General features: G+C 37.8%; 1 protein-coding gene and 1 pseudogene across 13 annotated transcripts in view; both read left to right on the forward strand.

Annotated features, from left to right (window-relative positions):
- DYRK1A (dual specificity tyrosine phosphorylation regulated kinase 1A) overlaps nt 1-26,494 on the forward strand; it is a 135,400-nt gene that overhangs the window by 56,282 nt on the left and 52,624 nt on the right. The window lies entirely within an intron of this gene.
- On the forward strand, nt 14-19,559 carry LOC128779962 (cytochrome c oxidase subunit 4 isoform 1, mitochondrial pseudogene; annotated as a pseudogene).

Consider the following 26,494-nt stretch of genomic DNA (forward strand, 5'->3'; position numbering starts at 1 on the left):
AACCAAATTCAGTTTATTTAGGATATAGAATCACTTCTGAGATTAAATTTGGAAGATGTACTACCTCAGAGATTACTGCGCATATTAACATAAAGGCTCTTGCATTTTAAAAATGTACTTGATGAAAGGCCCCCTCCCATTTATTTTGTATTTATACCCACTAACATTTAATGGAACATTATTTGAGAAAAGCTGATGGATATAGCAGTTGATACAGTTCTTTTTGTTGTTGATATGGGCTTCTTTAACAACTAAAATTGTTTTTTAACAATAGTGATAGGTTAGTCACTTTAAAACTTGAAGTAGTTCTAGCCCATACAGAACTGTAATCTTTGAGGAAGAATAGCTGTAGAAATGTATTTTAAATTGTGTTGATTTGTTTATGTTGTCATATTTCTTGTACATACGAATTTAACTGCTTAAAACCATTTGATGTGTCAGTTTTTAATTTTTATTCTCTAACTTTTTAGAATGTGAATTTTGTAGTGCAGTTTTCATACTTCAGTAATCACAGGAATATGGCCTTTTATTACAGAACAATTAGAAACCAGATCTATAAATTTAAAAAAACCCAATTTCTTTAATCCCATTTACATGCAGGGCGCGTTGGAGGACTCGGAGGGCTAGTGCACTGCTGTGTTTTGGCACACAGTGCCGGTGTGCCCCCTTCCGCCATTGTTCATCACAGGGTCCTGGGTGTCGGTCCTTCTGTACTTTTCCTCCCTAGCCCGTATTCCTGTTTTTAACCCCAAGCAAGTCTGATTATTCTCTTAACAATTCAGTGAACTTATTATTTTTGATGAATGGTAAATTCAATGGATTTATTTTTGCTTTAAGGTTTTTACTTTTCTCTCTGTTCATTAATACACAATCTGAAATTTATAAAAACACAAATTACATAACCATTTCCTTTAGAAGGAAGTACTTCTAAAGTTCTGCCCACTATACTATGGCATGTTCTTTTTTAGTTTTTTTTTTTTTTCTTTAATGCTATTTATGATTGAGATCATCCTGAATATCTATTCAGGTTGGTGTTACTTAGATGGAGTTTTCTTTATATTGTGTATACCTTCTCTTATATTGCCCATCATTATATCAAACATTTCCCTGTGTCATCAAAAACCTACTAATTGTAGTGTTCTGCTGTCACTTTGACCTTGGAGCAAATCTAGAGCATTCAGAACTATAATGTTTTGATGGTGGATTACTTTAGAAATTTATTTTAAAGTGTGCTGATTGAGACTGTTACATTGTATGATAATTTCCTAGCTAAGTTAGATACCTCTTATAAGACATTGATATTTTTTTACTATTCTCTTTTTTTTAATTTTTAAAATATTTTATTTATTATTTTTTAGAGAGAGGGGAAAGGGAGGGAAAAAGAGAGGGAGAGAAACATTGATGTGAAAGAGAACCATCCATCTGTCCCTCGAGTGCCCACAACCCGGGCATGTGCCCTGACTGGGAATCGACCTGGTAACCTTTCGGTTTGCAGGCTGGTGCTCAACCCACTGAGCCACACCTGTGAGGACACTTCACTTTTTAAAAGTACTAACATTTGTGCATAAATGTTTGGTTGTATGATACATTATTTTTTGTAATTGATTCCTAGGAGTATACATATTGGGTCACAGGATTTGAAAAAAATTTTAAGGTCCTTAATACAACTTTTCAGAAAGCTATTTGGTAATTAATTAGTACTAGTTTATACTCACTAACATTACATGAATGTGTGTCTTTTAATATATTTTTGTGAGCATTGAGTATTATAGTTAAAAATAAAATCTCTAATTCAAAAGAATCTTCTATTTTCGAAAATACAAAAATGACAATGTAGAGGAAAATGTTTAAGTGATTCACAAATGCATGAAGTAAGTGACAAACCTAATAGTCTGGTGGATATTCTCCACCCAGAATTCTTTCTTTCTAGCAAATGATTTTCAGTTCATGCTTTGTGGAGTTTGCACATGTTGCGTGCCAGTTTTTTGTCCCAACTGTAGTTGGGGTCTCAAGGTCAGGGAGTTAATGGCCTATCCTTTTTGTATGCCCTGTGTATGTGTAGTAGGGTTCTTGCGATGTGGAACGTTTTTAACAAATACTTGCAAAAAGAACAGTTTTTGCTATCCTAGTAATTCCTAAAAATCACAATGTCTGCTTTATAAATTATTTCAGGCAGTTTTAAGAGTTCCTCATTATTTTTCATTTTCTTTTTTAAAATGTTTTTTTATATATTTTTAAGATTTTAATTTTAATTTTTGATTTTAGAGAGGGAAAGGGGGGAGAAAAGAGAAACACTGACTGGCTGCCATTTGTACACACCACGACCTGGGACCAAACCCGCAACCCAAGCGTGTGCCCTGACTATGAATCAACTGGCTATATTTTGGATTTGCTGGATAACACCTTACCAACTGAGCCACATTGGCCTGGGCTTTTTAAATGTTTTATATTTTTATTATTTACATTTCTAATTTCTAAATGGAAGCAGTTAATGATTACATCATATGTGTCACTTAAGAGAACGTGTGATGTTTACAGAAAAGATCATGGGAAACCTGAAGTGAGCTACATTAGAAAGTTGAATTTCTTAGACTTTAGCGCCTTTATTCAAAAACCCAGGGGAAACAAATAGATTCATATTCATTAGTTTAGATTTTAGGGGTGCTACTAAAGGTACCCCCCAAGAATGTTTTAGTTTGGGGAAGATGACAGCAGGGTATACTTTTTGTATCTCCACTGTTTTCTCTAAAAACAGACAGTAATCTATCTGGACAGCAAGACTAGAAACTCCTGATACCTTCTGCAAAATTAGGTAACCGGTATTCCCACAGACCTAATCCAGGTAGGTGGAAGCAAATCTCAAGTAACTTTGTGGTGTCAACATTTGTATTGAAGGATACAAAAAGAAGCAGTAGAGTGTCTTCAGGTGGGCCTTAGAACAGGAGGGGACCTCAAGATAGCCAAGAAAGACCCCTGGAAAGTGGGAAGGAAGTCTGAGAACAGCCAGCACAAACCAAGAATCAGTTTTGAGTTCCCAGGATACTAGGAGCTCACTGTGATTTCTGTGTGGTTGAGCTTATCTGGTCCTTGTGAATTTTCAAAACTAACCAGTTGAAGCACCGGTCTCTGTCAAGGCCCCACCCTAACGAGACACTGCTGGGAAGAGAATTCAGATTAAGCCTTTTGGAGATAATGAGGGCTGAGGCAAAAAGGTCAGGTGAAGTGGGGAAGGTGAGAAAGCGCAGCATTCATGGGACTGGATTGCAGTGCCCTTCATGAAAATAGAAGTGGACTCTTACTGAAGCCAGAAAAGCTGCGCCAGTTCCATAAAAGTTTTTAATTTTACACAAAAATGAGCAATAAGCAAGGATCACAGTCAAATTCCCATAGAGTTTTTGTAAGAAGAAAGGAATAAGGGACAGAAGAATGTTCCTGCAGGCCATGAGAGCACGTCAGGAGAGAAATGTCTATAAAACACATGAAAGCTGTACCCTGATGTTTCAAAACAGACCCAGAGAAATTTAGAAAATTTCAACGAAAACATCATAAATCCAAATGAGGAAATCTTAGAAATGTGATAACTCAAGAAAGGGAAATAAAAGGCAAACAGTCATTAAAAAGTGAAACCTGAAGTAAGGGAACAAGAGAGTAAAAAGCAATAGGAAATTTCTTTAGTGAAACAGAAGATGAATAGGAGAAAAACAAAAAGAATTGAAGAAAACTAAACATTCTAGAGAAAGTGGCAATTAATACAAACAGGCAAAGAAATGTTAACATACAAATAATATGTATCCCTGAAGAAGAACAAAAGCAATGAAAAACTTAGTAAATACTAATAATTACAACTCAAGTAAATTTCTCGAAATTAAAAGAAATGCACTGCATTTGAAAAAGGCATGCTGTGTACTTGGATAAGTTGATCCTGAAATGACTGGCATGTAGACATACTCTAAAAATTACTGGACTTTAAATAAAAGAAGATAACTTAGGGTATTGAGCAAAGAACCCAAGTAATTCTTAAGGTAAGGAATATTAGATTATGTGATTCTGATAGCATTGTTTTCTGCCAGGTGCAGTGGAGTAACTTCTGATACACTCAACGGAAACAAACGAGAGCCAAAGTTTTACATCCACCAGCTAAGTTGAACAAAGTGTAAAGACAGACAAAATTTTATGAAGATGAGTATGAATTTGTGGACTACTTTTTCTTGGAGTCACTTTTTAAGGACTCCACTAGAGAATAAACTTTGGCAACCAGGGACTGACTGCAGGAGCGTTGATACAGGGGAACGTTAGATAGATACTTGGAGAACTTAAACCAAATGATAGTTATAAGTGAGTGGCGTATGTAATGGTTATGTTCTCTGCAATGAATATACATTATAAATAAAAAAATAAAAGCAGAATAAAATTGCTGATTCACAGTTATTAACAGGAAGTAAAAAGATGTATTTCTCCAGATGCTTGGAGAAGAGGAAAGGGAGGGAGAGAATTTACCAGTTAAATTTCATTAATATTCTGTAGGAGGGGAAGTCAAAGCGTTTATGGTAACCATGAGAATAAACAGCGAAGCTCCAAACTTCGTTCTCTTCACACGGGGAGTACGAAGTGTACTGATGGCAACACCAGCTCTCAGTACACGTCGTGTGGACTGTGCACGTTGCACATGCCTAGTAGACGTGCTCTATTTTTATTATTATTTTTCCCTCCCAGTTGTCACCATACTATTTATGCATATTTGGGGCTTGCGTTTTCTTACTGAGAAATTTCCTTGTCTTCCGAAATTACACATTAAACTCAATTTTTATTTCTTCTGCTTGCCTCACTGTTTCGAAGTCATATCTAACTTACGTGATTTAAAATTTTTGTTGAAGGACTTTTATTAGGCATGGGAATTGTGCTGATTTTTTACTTACTGGAATTATTCAGAAAAGAATTTCAGGAGCAGGGTAGGTGCGCAAAAGTGTGACAGAAGTAAGTAGTTTTTCTGGGAAACAAGTTAGCCGAAAACTTAACATTTTGATTTTTTTCACACTGATGTGCTTGACATGATTACATAACATCCATATTTAATGAATATAGTAGGAAAATACTTTGTTACAGTTGTATAAATTTATTGTTGAAAGATATCTGAAATACTTAAGCTCTCCTTCTTGCCCATTAAATAGAACATAATATGGTTATAATTTGTTATAACCATAACCATAATTTGAGGGCAGGGACCTTTTCCTACCCCTCACCTTTTTAATAAGTACTCTGTGTTTGTGAATATTTAAAACAATTTACACAGCGTAAAATTTATGCATTTTTTGAATGTTCGAGTTTTTAGTGAATTTAGAGTTGTGCAGCTATCACCACCACAGTCCAGTTTATATATTTTTAGTTAAAAATAAATAAGTTGAGCACTGCCTCTCTCTGTCCCGGTTGTGAGCAGCCAGGGTGTAGAGGTCGATCAGGCCGGCACAGCAGGCTGTGGGTGGGCGGCGGAGGCAGCCGCAGCAGAATGTGGACTACCGGAATATTTAGCCTAATTGGCAAGCGGGCAGTTTGCACCTCAGTGTGTGAGCACACCGGAGTGTTGTGAAGAGTGAGGACTTTGCCCTCCTGAGTTAATGTTGATCCACGTGACTGTCGCTTACCTGATGTGGCCCACTCAAGAACTTTTCTGCCAGCCAGAAAGCCTTGAAAGAGAAGAGCCTCTGGAGCAGTCTGTTGATTGGTGAAAAAGTTGAATTGTATCGAATCAAGTTCAAGAGAGCTTTGCTGAAATGAACAGGAGCACAAACGAGTGAGTGGAAGAGAGTTATGGGTGCTGCCCTGTTTTTCATCCGCTTCACTGCTCTCATTCTGATCTGGGAAAAGAGATAAGTAGCCCCATCCCGCACACCTTTGAAGAGGAGTGGGTGGCCAAGTAGATCAAGAGGATGCTTGACATGAAGGTCAGGCCGATCCAGGGCTTCTCTGCCAAGTGGGATTAGATAAGAACCAGTGGGAGAAATAAGAACCCGCCATGCATGTATCTGAACCTCACCTGGTTCTGTCATTTCATTGTAGCTCAGCATATTTACTAGAAACTGTTATGTTGAAGTCCTAATGCTAATAAATGAGCACTTTACTTGAAAAAAGTTCAAATTCACATAGAACTTTTGTAATTTTTTAGTGCATATATTGCCTGCTAATTTATGTGCATGTGGCTCCTTAAGGCAATAGTTAAGAAAAAAATTGGGGTCATATTTTACTGACTTTTTACAGTCTTTTCTAAAATACATTTTAGTGATTATGCTATTATGGTTTTCCCCCCTTTATTCCCTTCCTCCCTGCACACCTGCTCCCACTTGCATTCCCCCCTTTAGTTCATGTCTATGGGTCATAATATATAAGTTCTTTGGCTTCTCCATTTCCTATAGTATTCTTAACCTCTCCCTCTCTATCTTCTACCTACCATTTATGCTTCTTATTCTTTGTACCTCTTCCCTTCTCTCCCCACCCACTCCCTCGCTGATAACCCTCCATATGATCTCCATTTCTGTGATTCTGCTCCTATTCTAGCTGTTTGCTTAGTTTGTTTTTGTTTTTGTTTTGGTTGTTAATAATTGTGAGTTTGTTGTCATTTTACTATTCATATTTTTTATCTTTTTCTTAAATAAGTCCCTTTAACAATTCATATAGTAAGGGCTTGGTGATAATGAACTCTTTTAACTTGACCTTATCTGGGAAGCACTTTATCTGTCCTATTCTAAATGAAAGCTTCGCTGGATAGAGCAATCTTGGATATAGGTCCTTGCCTTTTGTGACTTGGAATACTTCCTTGCAGCTCCTTCTTGCCTATAAGGTTTCTTTTGAGAAATCAGCTGACAGTCTTATGGGAACTCCTTTGTAGGTAACTGTCTCCTTTTCTCTTGCTGCTTTTAAGATCCTCTCCTTATCTTTAATCTCGGGTAATGTAATTATGATGTGCCTTGGTGTGTTCCTCCTTGGGTCCAACTTCTTTGGGACTCTCTGAACTTCCTGGACCTCCTGGAATTCTATTTCGTTTGCCAGGTTGGGGAAGTTCTCCTTTATTATTTGTTCAAATAAGTTTTCAATATCTTGGTCTTCCTATTCTCCTTCTGGCACCCCTATGATTCGGATGTTGGAATGTTTAAAGATACCCTGGAGGTTCCTAAGCCTCTCTTAATTTTTTCAAATTCTTGTTTCTTCATTCTGTTCTGGTTGGATGTGTTTTTCTTCCTTCTGGTCCACACCGTTGATTTGAGTCCTGATTTTCTTTCTGACACGGTTGGTTCCCTGTACATTTTCCTTTATGTCACTTAGCATAACCTTCATTTTTTCATCTAATTTGCGACCATATTCAACCAATTCTGTGAGCATCCTGATTACCAGTGTTTTGAACTGTGCATCTGGTAGGTTGGCTGTCTCTTCATCTCTTAGTTGTATTTTTTTCTGGAGCTTTGATCTGTTCTTTCATTTGGGCCATTTTTTGGTCTCTGCCCATCTGTTACGTAGAAGGGGCGGAGTCTTAAGTGTTCACCAGGGTGGGGCAACACATGTCGCTGTGTTGTGACGCTGTATGTGGCGGGGTGGGGGGGGGTCTGAGAGGAAACAGAGCTGCTTGCCCCACTCTGCTGGTTTTTAGTCACTTCCCCCCCTACCCATAAGCAAGTTGGGCCCTTCTGGTGCCGATTCCTGGGTGGGTGGGTTTGTGTACGTTCTAGGCCCCTGTGGGTCTTTCCAGTGAACTCTCCTGTGAGCCTGGGAGTTTTTCTCGCTGCTGCCTCAACCCCCACAGGTGTTTTCAGTCAGAGGTTTGAGGCTTTATTTCCCCATATTGGAACCCTGGGTTGCACAGTCTGTCTCGCTCCCCAGTTGTTCCTCCTGGTTTATCTGCCCGTGAATGTGGGACAACCCAGTCCGCAATCCACCTGGTCCGCCAGCTGCAGCCTTGCCGCGTGTCCTCTCCACCCCTCCTACAGGTCTGGATGAATGTTTCTTCTTTTAACTCCTTGGTTGTCGGACTTCCATACAGTTTGATTTTCTGTCAGTTCTGGCGGTTTTTTCTTTTTTTTCTTTTTTTTAATTTGTTGTTCTTTTGGTTGTGCACAGAGGCGCAGTGTGTCTACCTATGCCTTCATCTTGGCCGGAAGTCTTTTATAGTGTTTTGAAATGTAAACATTTCTCTACCATTAATGTTCTTTTACAGCATCATTTTTAATGTCTTAATTACTATTCTGCAAATCAGTTGCTATTTAACCCCATTGCTAATTAGGTCATAAATAACGTTTAAGTGAACACTTTGTGGCAGTCTTTTGCTCATCTTTGATTTATTGCCTTAAGTCCAATTTGTAGAAGTTGCAGTTAGTTGTTCAGTTAGAAGGTATGTGTGTATTTTTCAGACTTTCAGTACATATTTTCAAATACCTTTTGAAAGTACAATGTATGATTCCTTACTAGCTATACATCAGAATTTCTCATACTCTAGAATTCTGGGTACTTAAAATTGTTAGCCAATTTGATAGACACAACATAATATTTTAATTTCCATTTGAATATTAGTGCGATAGAATAAGGTTCCCATGTTTGTATTCATATTTTCTGTGAATTCCCTTTTAATATTTTTTGCCGATATTTCTCTTGGGTTTATTAGAGTTCCTCACTGAACCCTTACTATCTCCCAAGAACTATTCTGAATGATTCATATTTATTGACATGTTTTCTCCTGATGATAACTCTGAGGTGGTATGACAATTAACCCAGGTTAGATAGCCTGCCTCAGGCCACAGCTAGTAATGATGGAGCGAGTGTGGGAACTCAGGTATGACTCCTGACCCCAAACCGTTGCGTTCCTGCTGTGTTTCTTACTGCTAGCATGTTTTCCAGTATGTGCTTGTGTTTTGATTTTGCTTGTAGTATCATTTTATACAGGAGGTTTAAGTTTTTGTGGGGAAGGACTAGATCTTATTTACTGCTATAATGCCTGGAACATAATTGACTCTCAAATATTTGTTGGACAGATGAAAATAAACCCATTAACAATCTGTTGATGGTGGCGATCTTTTATTTTGGGTATTATATTTCTTTTAAAGGGATTCTCAAAGGTTTCATAAATAATTTACCCTTTGGTTTTGATAAGATAGGATAAGCTTATCGGTATTAGCTTTTCTGGAAAGTCTGTGGAAGTAATTACTGCTTTTAAAAGGAATGAAAAGGAACATGTGTTCTTAAATGAGGAACTATGAGTTGTGAAGAATGTGTATTATCGACAGTGACTTGAATTGTAGATTCACATGAAACAGTATTTGTTTTGGTTCTAGGAATAATTTGATGGAGTTTGGTTTTTGTAGTTTTAGCAAATGGATAGATTTGGTCATTATTTAAAAGTCTTTTTGAATGAATTTTTGTTTGCTTTAAGAAGGCACTTTAAAAGGGAAACCCAACCTAAGAAAGCTGATGTAAAAAAGTTGTTACTGCTTGAAGTTTGGGTAGTGTGGATCATCAGCTCCTCCAAAAGTGCAAAAAGTTTACTTTTTAGTGTTTTTTCTCCCTTTTCCTGCCTAGTGGTCCCTCTTAGATCGGTTAAGGCTTGTATATCCGTTAATGCTGAACTTTTAAAAAGTATAGAGATCCATGTTTTAAATAGATCTGTGTTAGAGATTACATTAGAGAAAAGCACAAGTAGGTTTAACTTTCATTTTTACACACCATGCACAAAATACACTACACAGAATCCAGTATTCAAAAAGCAGACTCTTGAAAATGTCAGTATTTGTCTTGCTAAAGCAAAAAAAAAAAAAAAAAAAATAGTTGAATGCCTGCATTTCTGTAACCTACTGGTTATGTACAACTAGTCGTTTTTCTCCCTGCTAATAGTCATATTTTTCAGGCTAATGCTCAACTGACAGGTTAAATTTAGATTATACTTTCCTTCTATATTAAACATTAATTACTCAATTTTCATACATATGTTAATAAAATTTAATCCATTCTGGAAAGTAGAAAATGAAGTAATCAGTTTTCCTTTTCCTCACACCTTAGTGGTAAAACCCCTTTTAAGATTTAGCTTTTAAATTTTTCTGTTGGTTACTTCCATTGCTTTAAATACAGTAATGTGTTTATAGCTCTGTTTTATTATTTAAAAAACGAGTGACTGTCCTCCCTGAAAGATGAAATCAAATAACTCTCTATGCTACCTCTCTCCCTGCCAATTTTTATCACCTTTTAAAGGTTTTTGTGTTGAGAGTAGTCATGGGGATGTAAAGTACAGCATAGAGAATACAGTCAGTAATATACTAATACAGTGTAACTATGTATGGTGTCAGATGGGTTCTAGACTTATCAGCATGATCACTTAGTTTTATATAAAGTCTAATTTCTGGGGTGTACACCTGAAACTAATATAGTGTTGTATGTCAACTGTAATTGAAAAATAAAAAAATTTAAAAATAAAAATAAGTTTTTCTGTTATTAAAATTCTCTAAAACTAATTTAAGCAAAATTCTCTAAAATTCTCTAAAACTAATTTCTTAAAGCAATGTGCATTAATTACAACATTATCTAAATAAAGGCTTGATCAATCAATTTTGTATTTCCATGATATCTGAATGAAGGAGCAGAAGTATATTTAATATACTTAAAATTTTTTATTTATTGATTTTTAGAGAGAAGGAGAGGGGCAGGGAGAGAGGACATCAGTTTGTTGTGCTATTTATTTATGCATTCATTGTTTGATTCTTGTATATTCCCTGACTGGGGATCAAATCTGCAACCTTTGTGTATGGGGTTGACACTCTAACCACCAACTGAGCTACTTGGCCAGGGTGCCATAATGTTCTAAGTGCAATTTTGGTTTGGCAGGGGAAGGGGGATGAGCATAGGAACATTTCCCAAACATGAAATACTTGATCCACAAACATACAGTTCAAAAAACTTTGTTTATAATCCAGATTTTTAACATTCGATCTTCTGATTTTATTAGTAGACATAATTGAGGAGGGAAAAATGCATTAGGATGGTTCTTAAATTGGAGACTATAGATATCTAATGGGCGTATTTAATCTTTTGTAGAAGATGTCCAGCTAAACAATATGGTGGCAGCCTCACTTTATAGATTAAGGAGTTATAAACTTGACCAAAGTGGTTTCTCAGAGTTTAAAAAGATTTTTTAAAGATTGGATGGCTTCAAAATAAAAAATGAGAATACATTTTATCCACTTAGCATTTTTAAAAACTTTAAAGCTACATTGTGTCTCTTCCTAAAATATAAAATTGTATGGTATGAGTTGTCATTTGAGATAATGTTGGATGATTTATTACTTGCATAATAATGGCCTGTTATACATTGAGAGGATAGAGGCTGTTTATCTAAAGCATCATTAATGCAGATGAGAAGTTAGCAATTATTTATTCTAAATGTATTCTTACAATGTCGGAGAGAAAATGTAATTGGAATACTGTATTTTTAAAAAGTTAATGACTAATTGTTGGCTTAGAAAACTTATTTTCTTTACTAGGAATTCTAAAATACATATTTTATGTAACAATGATTCTGATTTAGTGGGTTAACTATTTTTAAACGTTTTAGATGTTTAATTTCTGATTCTAAAATAGTACTCATTGGTATTTTCCTAAACTCCACAATGTAAGTAAGTAGCTTTTAAAAGCATTGAAGAAAAACTGAACCACATTTAAAATTAGGGTGTTTTATCCCAGAGCATCTGTCACTAGACAGAAGATGTTTCCTTGTGTTTACAGGTCTCAAAGGAAAATACGAGTGCCAAGGATTTAATTTTTTTCCTTTTCAAGGATGGCAAAATTTTGTTACATGAGGAATGTTTAGGAGGTAGACCAGAATTCAGTCCTGGATTACATGGAAAATTCCCTGTTTGCTACTATAGAAGATTGGAAGACAGGATGTGTTAGGATTGCTCTGTCAATGTGGAGGGGATAAGAAAGAGAAGCTTGAACTTGGGAGCACTAACCAAAATATTAAAGATTTATGGGCAAGAGTGTGAATGAAATTGGTTTAAAAAATCATTCCCTTTTATTTTTTTTCTTGCCTTTATCCTTAGGAATTAAAGGAGGCTTGTTAGGGTCCCAAGTAGTTGAAACATACCAAATGACATAAATTGGTAGAATCTTTTAGGGAATGGATTAAATTGCTTTGGGTTAGAGAGTGATTTTCAAGCCTTCCTGAAGCCTTGGTTAGTAGATGCTGTGGACGATGGTATGGAGAATGATCTGAAGCAGATCTTTTTTAAATGCTCAGGGTCTGTCCAGACAAAGTCCAGCCATTGTTGATACAACGAGAGAAGTTGGTGCGACATCGATGTAACCCGGCAGCCAAGGAGAGTGGACTAGAATGCACATGTGTGAACAATGACGACATCACTGTACTAGTCCGTGGGTGCAGCAGATGCTCTTGAGTGAGCATGTGTACTGTGTGGCTGTCTCATTCAAAATGACTGAACAAGTAGAGCAACAAATCTGCATCCAATTTTGCTTAGTTAAGCTTGAACTTCCTCCGTGAAAACTATTCAGAGGATTTAGAAGTCCGCAGCTTTGGGCAACTTGTGATTGGCAGGTTCATCGTGACAGTGTGCCCGCTCATGCACCTTGTCTCATGCAGGGTCTTTTGGTAAAACATCAAATCACCAGAGTGACTCAGTCCCCCTATAGCCCAGATTTGGTGCCTGCAACTTCTGGCTTTTCCTAACACTGAAATCACCTTTGAAAGGGAAGAGATTTCAGACAGTCAATAAGAATCAGGAAAACGCTATGGGGCAGCTGATGACAATTGGGACAGCTGTGTGAGGTCCCAAGGTGCCAGTTTTGAAGGGGACTGAGGCTTCATTGTCCTGTGTACAATGTTTCTTGTATCTTGTGTCTTTTTCAGTAAATGTCTCCATTTTTTGTATTACATGGCTGGATACCTACTGGACAGACCTTGTATATTCATATGAAAACAAACCAAGAGACTTACTGATACCTGACTGATATATTGACTATTCATAGGTACTCTAAAAAGATCATTTGGGAGGGCTTTGATTTTCACCTATGGGATCTTTATCTTACATAAAGATAAGTTTAGTTAAAGTTTTATTTAAAGTTTTTCTAAATGTAAAGTTTTTGGTTTATAGCACAGGTGGCAAACACAAGGCCGGTGGGCCGAATCCAGCCCTCCACCTTGTTTTATCCGACCTGGTATCTTGTTTCTACCCAGCGACAGTGCCGAGCTCTTGCTTAACTGTTAAGGAGTAGTTACATTACACAGTCCTAACATTACATTCGGCCCTTTGAAGGCAACCACAAGGCTGATGTGTGGACCCTGGTGAAAATGAGTTTGACACCCCTGGTTTATAGGATGAGGGGTTACTGTTAGATGATATTTAAAGTTTCTTTTAGCTTAAAGTTCAGTTATTGATCCTTTTCTTCCTTCTGAGAAGCTGACTCCAGTTTGGTTTCATTGGTCTTTAAGTGGTTTTCATCTAGAATACCTGAGTAGAGAGAACATGAGAAGAAATTAGGAGACAAGTGTCCGTGGTGGGTGCTTGGAGATGGTGGAAAAGTGGCTTCAGTTTTCTTAAGGTGGAAGATAATTGGTAATGATAGAAATAGGACCAACATGGTGTTTTCTTTTAATGTAATGATCAGAATCTGCTCTGTATCTTAATTCAGTATATTTTACAAATGTTAGATGTTCTTCTGGAGATATTTACAGACATCTGTGGAAAACATTTAAGAATCACTACTTCTTGGTGTGGGATGAATCTGTACTTCCTTTAGGAGATAATTGCTGGGATAGGTGGGACTAGTCGATCTATTTTAAAATTAAATTGTATCTTTTATAAAGATACAATTATAAGGCACAAATGGGAACAGTGTCTCCTTGACATGTTTCAAAGCATTTCTCTGAATATGTGAGATTAAGGAAATTCTCTCAACTACTAAGAATTGTCAGAACGCTGATGTTCTTTAAAACTATCTTTGTAGCTGTTAGTATGTACTGACAGTTTTTTTTTGTTTTATTAGAAATCTTGCAGAAATACAGTATGCTTATATTATGCCTATATCTTAGTTTTTAATATGGTTCCAAGAGATGAGTGTTATTTATGTGGTCTCAATTTATATATTTGAAGACATAGGTTAATACATAATTTGAGTTTATTATTTTAAAATTATTTTTGAAATTGTTAACATATATCATAATAAAAAAACAAATATTACTTCTCTTCAGCCTGATAAAGCTTGAGACTCCCAGTGAGACATGTGTTCTCTTAATGCCCACCTTTTATTTAGTCTTTTCATAGTAGAATAAAAATGCTTTGTGGGATTTGTCTATAATGTAATGTTTGAGAATCTATTTGAATGTATAGAAAGACATTTATAGAATGCTTCCTTTTGAGTCGTTGAGGGGAAAAGTTGAATGTTGATTGCAGCTTCTGTTAGTAAAACATATCTATATAATAAAAAGTTAAAATTACAAATGCATGACTTTAATTGTATTCTGTGTGTATCATCATTGGATTGCTTTTGGATTGGAAAGTAGAGTATGATTCTAATCCTTTACAGTTGCTGTTATTTTTGCTCTAAACCAGAAAGCGTTAACAGCGACTTGAAAATGTGACAAAGCTCAATTTCATTTCTTGTTTATTGCTTGTTTTCCTATTGGACAATTGGAAGTAGCCCTGCCCTGGCAACTAAAATAGGCTATTTGCATAACCTAGTTTGATTGGCTAGCATTCCGACTAACAGTTCCAATCATATGGTGTAGGTTTAGTGGTAGGCTATGCTAATTAGCCGCTGTTGCTGGGGTTCAGGATGGTTTCCCGTGTGCTGTTCTGCTGCATTGTGTTGCCTGGTGAGAGACATTGATAAATGAGTGTTTAATGATCTGCAGCAGTTCCCACTCACTGCGGGCAGGCGGATTTTAGAACAGAAGTGGAAATAAGGATTTAATTGCTCTGTTAAATACCTGTAACCGGAATATATGTATTATATTGTAGAAGTTAAGTTGTATAAAATCTTTACCTAATTAAGTACTTTATAACATAAAAGGGAAACACTTTAGCTTTGTCTCTTAAAATATAACTGAGCAGCACAATGTACATGTTTTTACAAACTTTGTTCAGTAAAATTGATCTCTTTTTCCCAGGTTAGAGATAGTACCATTGCGTAAAGTAGCATATTTGATTTTTCTCATGATTTTGACCTTTTATAAAGGCACATTTTGTTTTTAACAAATTTGTGCAAGCTTTTGGGCAGAATTTATCTCGTATTGCTCATGTGATCTAGCAAACAGGAGCATAAACTTGAAACCCTGTTCATGATCTTCTGTTCATTTGGTGGTTATTCACCACCTTCTGCTATTACTGCTTTTCAGATTTAATCAGATATTTTAACTATTGCTTGTACTGTTTTATCTTTGTTTTTTTTGTAAATCTGTAGTGGGTATTATTAGGTGGGAGATTCTGTAGGAAATACAAAGCTCAGTGCTTCTGTTCAAGGAGCATAAGAGGTGAACGATAAATACATGCAAAGTTAAATAAAACTATAAGACAACTATACAGAAAGTGCCATAAGGATTTATCTGGAAGAGTGTCTGGAAAAAAGCTACCAAAGTGTTTTGTGGATAGGGACATGGGAAAGGCTTAAAGAGGAAGCCCATAGAACTTGTGTGAAGGTTTTCAATATGGTTTAGGATTCAAATAGCTGGAGAGTAATAGGAAGGAATAATGTTTTAGTGGGAAAAATAGGTGATAATTGAACCACAGTAATATTTCTGGTATTATGTAGTTATCCAGCACGGCAGGTGGTCACAATGATGAAGGCTCCCAGTCTTCCAGATGTTTCAGTGCCCAGCCTTCCATGTAGACTGGCGTCACTCCTTTAAAACAAGAACTGCTGTGTTACTGTTCTAGCTCTCCTTCCCTTTGGGTTTTCTTCACTTGATTTCGTGGCTGCCAGTTCTCTGCACTTCTGTGTCTATTGGTGAAGACTTTTTAACTTCCCTTCATCCCTTTCTTTTGGCCTTAAAGCACTGGAACATAGGATGGCAACAACATAATTCACGTAAATTTAGATGTCTGTATCAAGGTTCCTAAAAAGTTTAATTGTTCTCTCTTTTATTCAAGGGCCTAGCAGAAAAGCTAATTGGACAGTCTTACAACCTTGTGAATAATGAAAACAAAAGTTAAACTTTAACATGTGATTATTAATTTTATTTTCCTAGGCATATATACTTAAGAAATATTCTAAAACAAATGGATGGAATCACTTCATTGTACCACGTAGTCAAAAGGTCATTGACCCCTACACTTAGGACATTTATAATTCAATGGAGGTAGATAAGATATTTCTTAACTGTATCACATTTTGGAATATCTATGCTACAGGAGAGATAGAAATTCAGAAGAGGGGCCTGTTTGGATTGGGTCTAGTAAAAGATTCTTCTGTGAGTGGTATTTTACATGGTTTTTGGGAATGGGATTTTAACAGGGGATTCTGGAAGGCTGAAGGTTGTGGAAGATGCTGTACCAGGTGAAGGTGGAGCCCTCTGTGGAAAACTTAGTTTACTGAGATTGGTGGTAGAGGAGACTGCGGTGTTAAGGGCCATGAACAGTAGAGAACATAGACTTTGAAGTTTTTCTTGTAAAAAGTGGGGGATTTAAAAATTATTTATAGCAGAGTTTTGTAATGTTTAAAACAACATGCTTTCTATGAGTGTTCATAAGTTTTGTTTATTTATTTTAAAAACAGATTTTATTTATTTAGTTTTGGAGAGGGGAAGGGAAGGAAAAGAGAAAGAGAGGGAGAGAAACATCAATGTGTGGTTGCCTCTTGCGTGCCCTCTATTGGGGATCTGGCCTGCAACCCAGGCATGTACCCTAACTGGGAATTGAATCAGTGACCCTTTGGTTCACAGGCCAGCACTCAATCCATGAGCCACACCAGCCAGGGCTGTTTATAAATTTTAAGAGGCATTTTTTCAATTTTTTAAATATGAAAATAAGATATTGAATCATTTCAAGATATTTGGTCTAAGCAACTGGAAGGGTTGAGTTGCTATCACATAAGATGAAATATGCTGTAGGAGAAGCAGATATTTGGGGTGGGTGGGTATATTTCAAAAAGGTCAAGTTTTCGTTGATTAAAAATTTTCAGTCAGCTTTATTGTGTTATAATTGGCATACAATAAGTTGACATATTTAAAGTGCATTATTTGGTGAATTTTGCACATAGCACATTGAAGCTTTTCATACAATCAGAATAATGAACATATCTACCCCCTCCCCAAATTTTGTTGTGCTTCTTTGTAATTTCGCTTCCTGTTACTCCTCTCTACTCACTCAGTGACTACTGATCTGCTTTCTGTCAGTATACATTACTTCACCTTTTCTAGAATTTTATATAATTGGAATTGTATATGTGCCCTTTTTTTTTTCCTCGTTGTTTTCATACAGCATAATCACTTTGAGATTTACCCCTGTTATAGCACATACCATAATTCATTTCTTTTATTACTGAGTAGTATTTCATTGTGTGGGTATACCAAGATTTATTCACTTATTTGTTGAAAGGATGGGGTTGTTGACAGGTTTTGGTTGTTACAGAGTTGCTATGAATATTAGCATACAAGTCTTTATGTGGATGAATTTTTATTTGTCTTGGGTAAACACCTAATAGTGGAATGACTGGACCATATGGCAGGTGTATGCTTCACTTTTTAAGAAGCTATTGAATTATTTTCCAAAGTGGTTGTGCTACTTTTGACTTCTACCTGCTGTACAGAAAAGTTTTATTTAGTTTCTCCCCACCTTCCCATAGCTGGTGTATGTGGTCAGCCTTTTTAACGTTACGCATTCTAGTAGATGTGCAGTGATACCTCGTTGCATTTCCTAGTGAGTAATGACATTGAGCATCTTTGCATGTGCTTATTTGCCCTCTGAGAGTCATCTTTGGGGATGTGTTCAAATATTTGCCCAACTATTTTTTTCCTTCTCATTATTAGGCTTTTAGAAATACCTGGTTTTGGATACAAAAGTCTTTTGTCAGATAGATGCTTTGCAAAGATTTTCTCTTAGTGCATGCCTTATCTTTTTATTCTCCTAAAAGTGTCTTGAAAAACAAATGTTTGATTTTTTTGAAGTCCAGTTTATTGATGTTCTTTATGGATCATGCTTTTGGGAAAACTTTTGCCCAGTTGTCCCAAGGTCTAAAAGGTTTCCTATAGTTACTTTTGCCTCCAGGTTTTATCGCTTTGGATATTACATTTAAATCCATCATCCTTTTGGAGTTAATATTTGTAAATGGTGTTGCGAGATATAACTAAAAGATCACATTTTTTGGCAAATATCTAGTTATTCTAGTTATCGAGTTATTCTGGAACCATTTGGAGAAACAATAAGTCCACTGAGAAAGAGTAAGTCCTTAAAACAAATTTGTATCTTTGTCGAAAATCAGTTTTCCGTGTGTGTACAGACCCATTTCAGGACTTTGTGTTCTGTTCCATTAATTTATTGGTGTGTCTCGATTCCAGTACCGTATTATCTTTATTACTATACCACTATTTGAGGGGGGACCGAAAAAAACAGAATTTACTTATAAAAAATTGTGTATTTATTCTACATGTTTAAACTTCAGTCACCTTCAAAGTACTTTCCATGTGATGCAGTACACCTATTGAGACATTTTTTCCAGTGCTCAAAACAGTTTTGAACTCATCAATTTTGATGGCTTTTAGTGTTTCTGTTGTTTTTTTGTTTCACCTTTCCCACATTGACAAAATGTTTCCCTTTGAGGACTTTTTTCATCCAGGGAAACAAAAAGTCACCTGGTGAGATACAGTTAATAGGGAGGTTAGGGCACAGGTGGGCGGGGTCATGGTGTTTTTGGTCAAAAATTGCTGACCACTCAGCACATTGTGGGCAGGTGTGTTCATAAATTACCCATCATGAAAGGCAAGTACCTCAAAAGACTCTTTAAAAAAAGTCACTGCAGCCAAATGCAGCCTCTCACCACAATGCCATCTGGTACAACTGGCACAGATGGGTTCCTAGAACACCCCTAGTGGAGGAAGCCTGTACTACAAGGGGCCTGTCCTTCAGAAGATGATTCTGGGTTTTTGGGGGTCCCGCCTTGTAATACGTTTTGAAATCAGACAGTGTTAGTTTTACAACTTTCTTTTTCAAAATTATGTCTACTTTAGGTTCTTCACAGTTCCATCATTTTGTCAGTTTTTATACAATATGTACTAGGATGTTGATTGGAATTGTGTTGAATCTATAGATAATTTTGGGAGGAATTGACTTGTTAATATTGATTGTTTTAACTTTTTAAAATAGATTTTATTTATTTATTTTTAGAGGGGGAGAGAGGAAGAAAAAGAGAGAGAGAAACATCAGTGTGTGGTTGCCTCTCGTGTGCCCCCTCATGAGGACCTGGCCTGCATCCCAGGCATGTGACCTGACTGGGAATCGAACCAGTGACCCCTTGCTTTGCAGGCCTGCACTCAATCCATTGAGCCACACCAGCCAGGGCTAACACTGATTTTTTTTAAAAAAAGAGTCATGCATATTGTGTACACATAGTATCTCTCTTCTATTTAGATTTTTCTTTAATTTTTTTAATTAAACGTTTTTTAGCCCTGGCCGATGTGGCTCAGTTGGTTGGAGTGTTGTCCTGTAAACTGAAAGGTTGCAGGTTTGATTTTCAGTCAGGCACATGCCCCTGTCAGGGCACATGCAAGAGGCACCGATGGATGTTTCTCTCCCTCCCTTCCCTGCTCTCTAAAATCAGTAAACATCCTCGGGTGAGGATAAAAAGAAAACTTTTTATATACTAGTCTTTCACCTCTTTTGTCAAATTCATACCTATTTTATATTTTTATACTGCTATACTGGTTTTTAAATTTCGGTTTCTGATGGTCGTTGCTAGTACATAGTAATTAATACAACTGATTTTCGTATATTGATCTTGTATTCTGCAAGCTTGCTAAAATCACTTATTACCTCTAATAGCTTTTTATAATATTTTGAAGAGCTGGAGAGGACTTGTTTTTGGAATTGTGCCCCAATTCTTTCCTCCTTCCACAAGACCATCTGTAGTACTCAGTAACTAGTGGTTACTTGAATATATGAGAGAGTGTGTCTGAGCAGGCAAGTTGTACGAAAGAAGCATTGTAAGAACGATTAATAACTTTAGGACAGACTGTAGTCTTAGGAATCTGGAGCCAGGGAAGCTGTTTCGGAGGTGATTATAGTATGCCAAGCACATAGTAGTTTATTAGACAAATGCTTGTTGAGCCTAAGTATAGAACCCTTCAGTAACTTTTTGGAATAGGTAAGCCTATGAAAATATCAGAATCTGCCTTTGTTCTTATGGAACTCCCTGTCTGTGAAGAGTTATGAGGTAAAAGAACAGTGAAGAGAGGGATATGAAAGAATTTCCTTGGAACCCTAGGCAGAACTTGGAGAGGGGTTAGCCACGTAGGGTGGGGCGCATCAAGTCTGGGTGAATGGGAGAGTATTGTTAGTAGAAAAGGGAAGTCAGGCAAAGGCATTCTTTTGGGGGGAGTAGAGATAAATTTGCCTCTAGATAAAATAAGTAGGACCCCTAAATAGAAATCCCAGATTGCAGAACATTCAGAAATGAGTAGTGAAGTGATGGGTGTTGGTCTGGCTTTGCCGTGAAAGGAAGAGAGAGTAGAGGCAAGGCCAGGGCTTCCCTGGAGAGGGCTGGAGAACTGCAGGGCAAGACTGCAGGTCATTTCTGTTTTGTTTGTGAGGAAACTGGGGCACAGAAAGCGAAGAAAGGTACCTCAGGACCCTGGGAAGTGGTGGGGCCAAAACTCAACCTGGGCAGTGTGCCTCCACAGTCTGTGCTTTTAGGTCACTCTGTGCTTCCTCTAATGTACTTCTTTAAATCTGCTCACTTGTTAATGTTTCTTTCATAAGGAAACTCTAATACTATTAGAAAGTTAGAACATCAGCCTCACTTGTCCCTTGCAGAAGGAGAAAAATTAAATACAGGGAAACCAAAGCAATGTATTAAATTTATACAACTTATAGAATCCATATCTAGAAACAGTGGGGCTATTTATGCTTAGTTAGTAACTAAGGGATATTCTGCTAGATGTCAGGTCGTTTAAGGTAATGATGAGCTATTATGTGAGATAAACAACAAATACTTGTTGAGCCATTTATTATGCCGAGCAGTTTCTCTGAGTGCTGGGTGTGTATTCCTGCGTAAGACCTAATCCTTGCTCTCATGGTGCTTACATTCTAATGCATGCGGCTGTACTATAAATATCTAAAAAAGTACCTTGTTGGGAAAAGTGCAGTTTTTTCTAGAAGGTCAAAGGAGTTTCCTCCAAGGGAGTGCTTTACTTCAGTTACATTTTACTTCTTTCAAATGACCACATGCATCTCTGGGGTATTCTGGTTTCTAGTGCCAGTCACCGTCATGCACAGGCTCTTGCAGATCTGTTCTTACATCATGAACAACTTAGTATTTTTTCTGGTTGAATGAGAGGAATGGCAGTTCATATGAAAATTCAGGAAGCTGTGTATGAAAGAGTATTCATGTGTAATCTCTGTCACCTCATCACAGAGCCAAGGGAAAGGTGGGAGGTTAGAACCCTGTTCTTCTCAGGATTAGCACTCTCAACATTCTTGTTACTCATTTGGGGATAAGGGTTTTCCTGCTTTTATGTTTTTACTTAACATCATCATTATTTTTTTAGCCTCATCCATGAATATAGTCTATTGAGAGAGAAACACTGGTGTGAGAAACATCAGTTAGTTGCCTCCTGTACACACCCCGACCAGGGCTCCAACCCAAACCCGGGTTTGGGCCCTGACGGGGATCAAACCTGCAACTTTTTGGTGTATGGGACGACGCTCCAACCGAGCCACCTGGCCACGGTGGGCTTTCCTACTTTTAAAAAAGTGAGTAGAATTTGCTACCAAAATGCCAGAGGCTTTAGGAGGCAAAACAGTGGGATAATTTGCAGGAACATTTCGTTGATGGAAGTCCATGCTAGAGAACCATACATACCCATCACACTTCTCAATAGTTAATGTGGAAGAACATTTTATAACTGAAAGTTTGAAAAAGTTTGAAAAGTTGAGCTCTAGGTCTCTCAGTTCACTCATTTTGCATAAAGTGGATTACACCGCATTGTCTTACTTTAACCATCTCCTATGTATTATAATTATTTCTGAAAATGTAGCCATATTCCCTTTTTTCTAAAACACATTGAACTAAAGCCATTACTATTAAATACCTGCAGTGGGTGCCACTGAGAAAACGAAGCTAACAAGTTGCATTTTTCAAAAACTGAGAATGACAGTTGTCTATTTAGGACCGTGGGGGAAATTTTAAAAAATATTTTAGTTGACTTTTTTTATTCATTAAAGTGGTTAATGGGAAAATTGGCACTACTTTCAAGCTATTGAAGTATTGTCACCCTGACATTGGGATTCCATAGCATGAAAACAGCTTTCAGACCCTTCATCTTTGAGTGTGTGTGTGGCGAAGAGTCCCTAAAGTGTGTTCAGACGCGTCAGCTCAGGTGAACCTCCCCTGGGTCTTGGAATGATTTCTCTCCTCCGCTTTAAAGAAGGGCAGCTGAGCCTTGGAGAGAAGGTGAAGGGTCACACTGCGAATTGGAGCTGAGGCTGGACTTAGTCCTTTTTGCTGCGACACTTACGCAGTGCCTGTTGTCTGCTCAGGGCGCTGCAGGCACCCACACTGGTAAGACCTGGCTGCCACCCCTCCTTCCCGCTGTGGAAGCACAGCCTCCAGGACCAGTGGCAGGAGGTCAGCTCGAGGGCTCCTTCAGTGATTCTGGGGTCTGCAGTTCTTCCTAGACTGCATGTTCTGCTGCTTGGTATTAGTGTTACCCCTTCCTTATCCTCAGCAATTGTCCTCCTCCCTGGGACCGTCATGGCTGGGGAGGGGAGGGAAGGGCACTTAGCACCTGACTACAGAAGCATAACTTCATGGCCTTTCTACTCTCCTAATAGGAGAAAGTGTTTTGTTTTTGTACTCCCCTCCTCTCTGTTAATCTGTGTTGAAGTCTCCTGACGTGAGTGAGTTGAGTCAAGCAGTATGTCTTGAGGGTCATTACGTGCCCATTCACTTAACGGTTTGTCAGTGAATGAAGCAGCAGTTCTATCCTTAAGGGCCTTAAACTGGCATGAGAGAGAGAATGACAAGCACATGTGCTAAAGAAATGATTATATAAATGTATAATGTTGTATATAGAGGTATGTCATATGTAAATATATGTCTGTAGATATGTTTTCATATGTATATGAATGATAAATTTCAGGGTGCCTCAGACTAACCTTGCAGCTTCTGAAGCCTCAAGACCCTAAATCCAGCTTACTGTGTCTTTTTTATAAATACACAGCCACACTCCTTGGTTTGTATGTATTGTCTGGCTGCTTTTGTGCTACAAGGGCAGGCTTGATCAGTTACAATAGACGGTATGCTCCTAAAGTATGCACACGCTGGCTTTAAGACAAAGTTGGCTGCTCCGTTCTCAAGACCTTCTCACCATTGTACTTGAAGGTATGGTTCAACGTCAGAGCTAGACAATAAAGCTTGACTGGACTGGCAACAGAGATGACAGATTGTTGGAGTGGGTAGTTTCTGTCCTCTAGTGTTGGGTCACCATGGTAAATCAAAAGGTAGAGGTGAGTAAGTATCTTTGCTTCCAGGTGGGAAACCTATTGTGCTTTCAAAGGAGTATTATTGTTGGTGTTTTCTAGTAAGTGCAAATTGTGTGTAGTGATTTTAAAAATGTACATTAAAATGATTGTAAAGGTATATACAGGTATACCTCCGGAGTTAACTGCAGGTTCGGTTTCAGACCACCTCAATAAAGGAAGTATCATCAAAAAATGTCCCATCTGTGACCCCCAGTAAAGCAAAGCACAATAAAACGTGCACCTGTGTAAATCAGACAGTGAGAGCAGTTCCTATTTCCGAGACCCCTTCTTCAGAAGTATTAGTAAGAGTTGTTAAGAGATGGACTTTTCCTTCTGTCTGAATGTTCTCTTCTAGCAATACTTTTTAACAGTCTGTGTTTCTGATCACGTCTTCACATTGTGACCCCCTTGTTTGACTTGGCTCCTCAAAATGCTAAAAATAGGGGTTGAACAACTGTTGAGTGTTTGTGTCACATAATATTAATGTAAAATAGTTTTTAAAGGATTTTAGTAAAAGCCTCCCTGTCAGTTGATGAGTTAACATTGTACATTTTTAAAATTACACTTTCATGCCACTTATTAAAGTACTTTGTGCTATATAATAACTGTTCTGAGTCTTAAAATTTTTAATCAAAATTCTTGTTTTAGTGGAGGGACCCCTATAATCCAGTTACCTCAGAAATCTTTGAAAAATACTGATGTCTGTTCCCCATTTCAGACGTAATATATTTGAGTCCAAATCTTTAGAAGTTGGGATGTGTTTTTTTGGCTTTATCATATTCTAATTTTTTTAAATTTTATTTTTCAATTACAATTTATATTAAATATTTTGTATTAGTTTCAGGTGTATGCCATCTGTATTTATAAAAGCTTCCCACATGAGCTAAATATCTAGTAGGTAGCAATTTTTATAATGAAAATTTGTAGGATAGTAGGAAAGTTTAACATGCTTCCAGTATAGGTCATGATTTATTCTGGAAAAAAATTTGCATGCTGAGTTTCTCTGAATTCATATGTTGAACTGAGGGAAATATATATAACATAGGGATTATTTAATTTGATAATTCGTATCAGTTTTCTTACTCCTGCCTCTACTCTTACGTACCTGTTCTCTAAGAAAAAGTCTATCTTTCAAAGCCGCAAACACACTTCTTGAAATTTGGGAGGTAATTTTGTATTAGTCCAGGTCCTTACTGATGGTAAGCGGCATACATCTAGTCATTGTTTTCAAACTGGGAAATAACATTTCTCGTAAGTATTTACCAACCATTTTAGGTTGATACTAATTTCTGTATTCATTAAGGTAGGCTAACTGATACAATAAACATACCCAACATTTCAGTGATTTAAATCCAAAGTATTTCCTTGCTCATGTAGTAGCCCAGTGAATGTTAGAGCAGGGGTGACTGCTCTGCTCTGTCCGATTCCTTACCCGGGGGCCACACTGTGGGCCCTTTTCATAGATGACAAACATATGGTGTCTGAAGGTCACCCTGGTTTTGGCATTCAGCCATTGGATTGGTGAAGAGCGTGGAGGTTTACACATGGGAGATTTTTACGGGTCATGCCTGGTAGCACCGCACACATAGCACTGACTGCTTACGTTGGTACCAAACTGGCCGGGTCATAGTCTGAGGGCTGTGCTGGTTGCCAGACAGCCTGGGAAATGACACTTTGCCTCATTCAGGAAGGAGAAGTGCCTTTGGTTATTGGTGAGCAGTCTCAACCATGTGGCCAGTGTCGCTATCTTAGATACCGGTCAGACATTGATGTATCCTGCGTGATTGCTTCTTTTACTGTTCTTCTCTTATTTCCCCATGCTTCTACAGAATTATTCCCCTCCCTCATGATCCTGTATTTGGGGGGGAATGATGGTCACTCATTGTTTATTTATGTGTGACAGAGTTGTTGTATGCAGACAACAGAAACTCATGCTTGGCTAACTTGGGCAGAAAATGAATTTAATGGAAGGCTCTAAGTTAGCCCACAGAATTGACTGGAAAGCTGGAGATTATGATACAAAAATGAAGTAGGAACCAAAGTGGCGGCGGTATAGGGTACAGGCAGGGCCGAGCCAGCCTTGGGCAGAGTCTGGGTAGTATGCCACTCCTGGCACTTGGTAGCACATTGCTGTGTGAGCTGCACAGCACATGGCGGGTGTGCTGCCCCTGTTCCTGCACCGGCAGGATTCTGACCTCGGAGCACCAACATTTGGCTGTTCAAACTTTGGTCTCTAGCAAATCCCTAGTTGCCAATTAGTAAGGAAAAGCGACCTTTTTGTTAATTTGGCTTTTATAGTAGGGACATGGCTTTTTTTGGTCTTCCATGATTCCCCCAAACTGTGATGGTTGTCCAGAGGTACCAGGTGACCAAAAGATGACAAACACACCTACTTTAGGACCTTTTTACCAGGACAAAAGATCCCATGTTGTGCTGTAAGATAGGAAAGTGTTTCAGTCTTTATTTCGCCACTCACCTTTTTGGACAAGTGATTTAAACTTTCTGGATTGCAGCTGACCCTTTGTAAACTGAGATGGGGAACTTGATGTCATCCACTCACTCATTGAATAAATATTTACTGAGTGCCGGTGTGCTGGCTTCGGAGACATGAGTGAGACAAAGCCGCTCTTGAGGGGTCACCTCACTGACATGGGCGGGGGGCAGGGCAGGGCAGCAGTTCACTCCCAAGGTTCTGGGGAGGTTTCTTAGAGGTGGTGATGGTACAGCTGGGTCTTCAAGGCTGAGTTCAAGATTTCTAGGTGCAGAAAAGAGTAGGGACAGCT

Source organism: Desmodus rotundus, chromosome 2, assembly GCF_022682495.2.
Source record: "Desmodus rotundus isolate HL8 chromosome 2, HLdesRot8A.1, whole genome shotgun sequence".
Classification (NCBI taxonomy): Eukaryota; Metazoa; Chordata; class Mammalia; order Chiroptera; family Phyllostomidae; genus Desmodus; species Desmodus rotundus.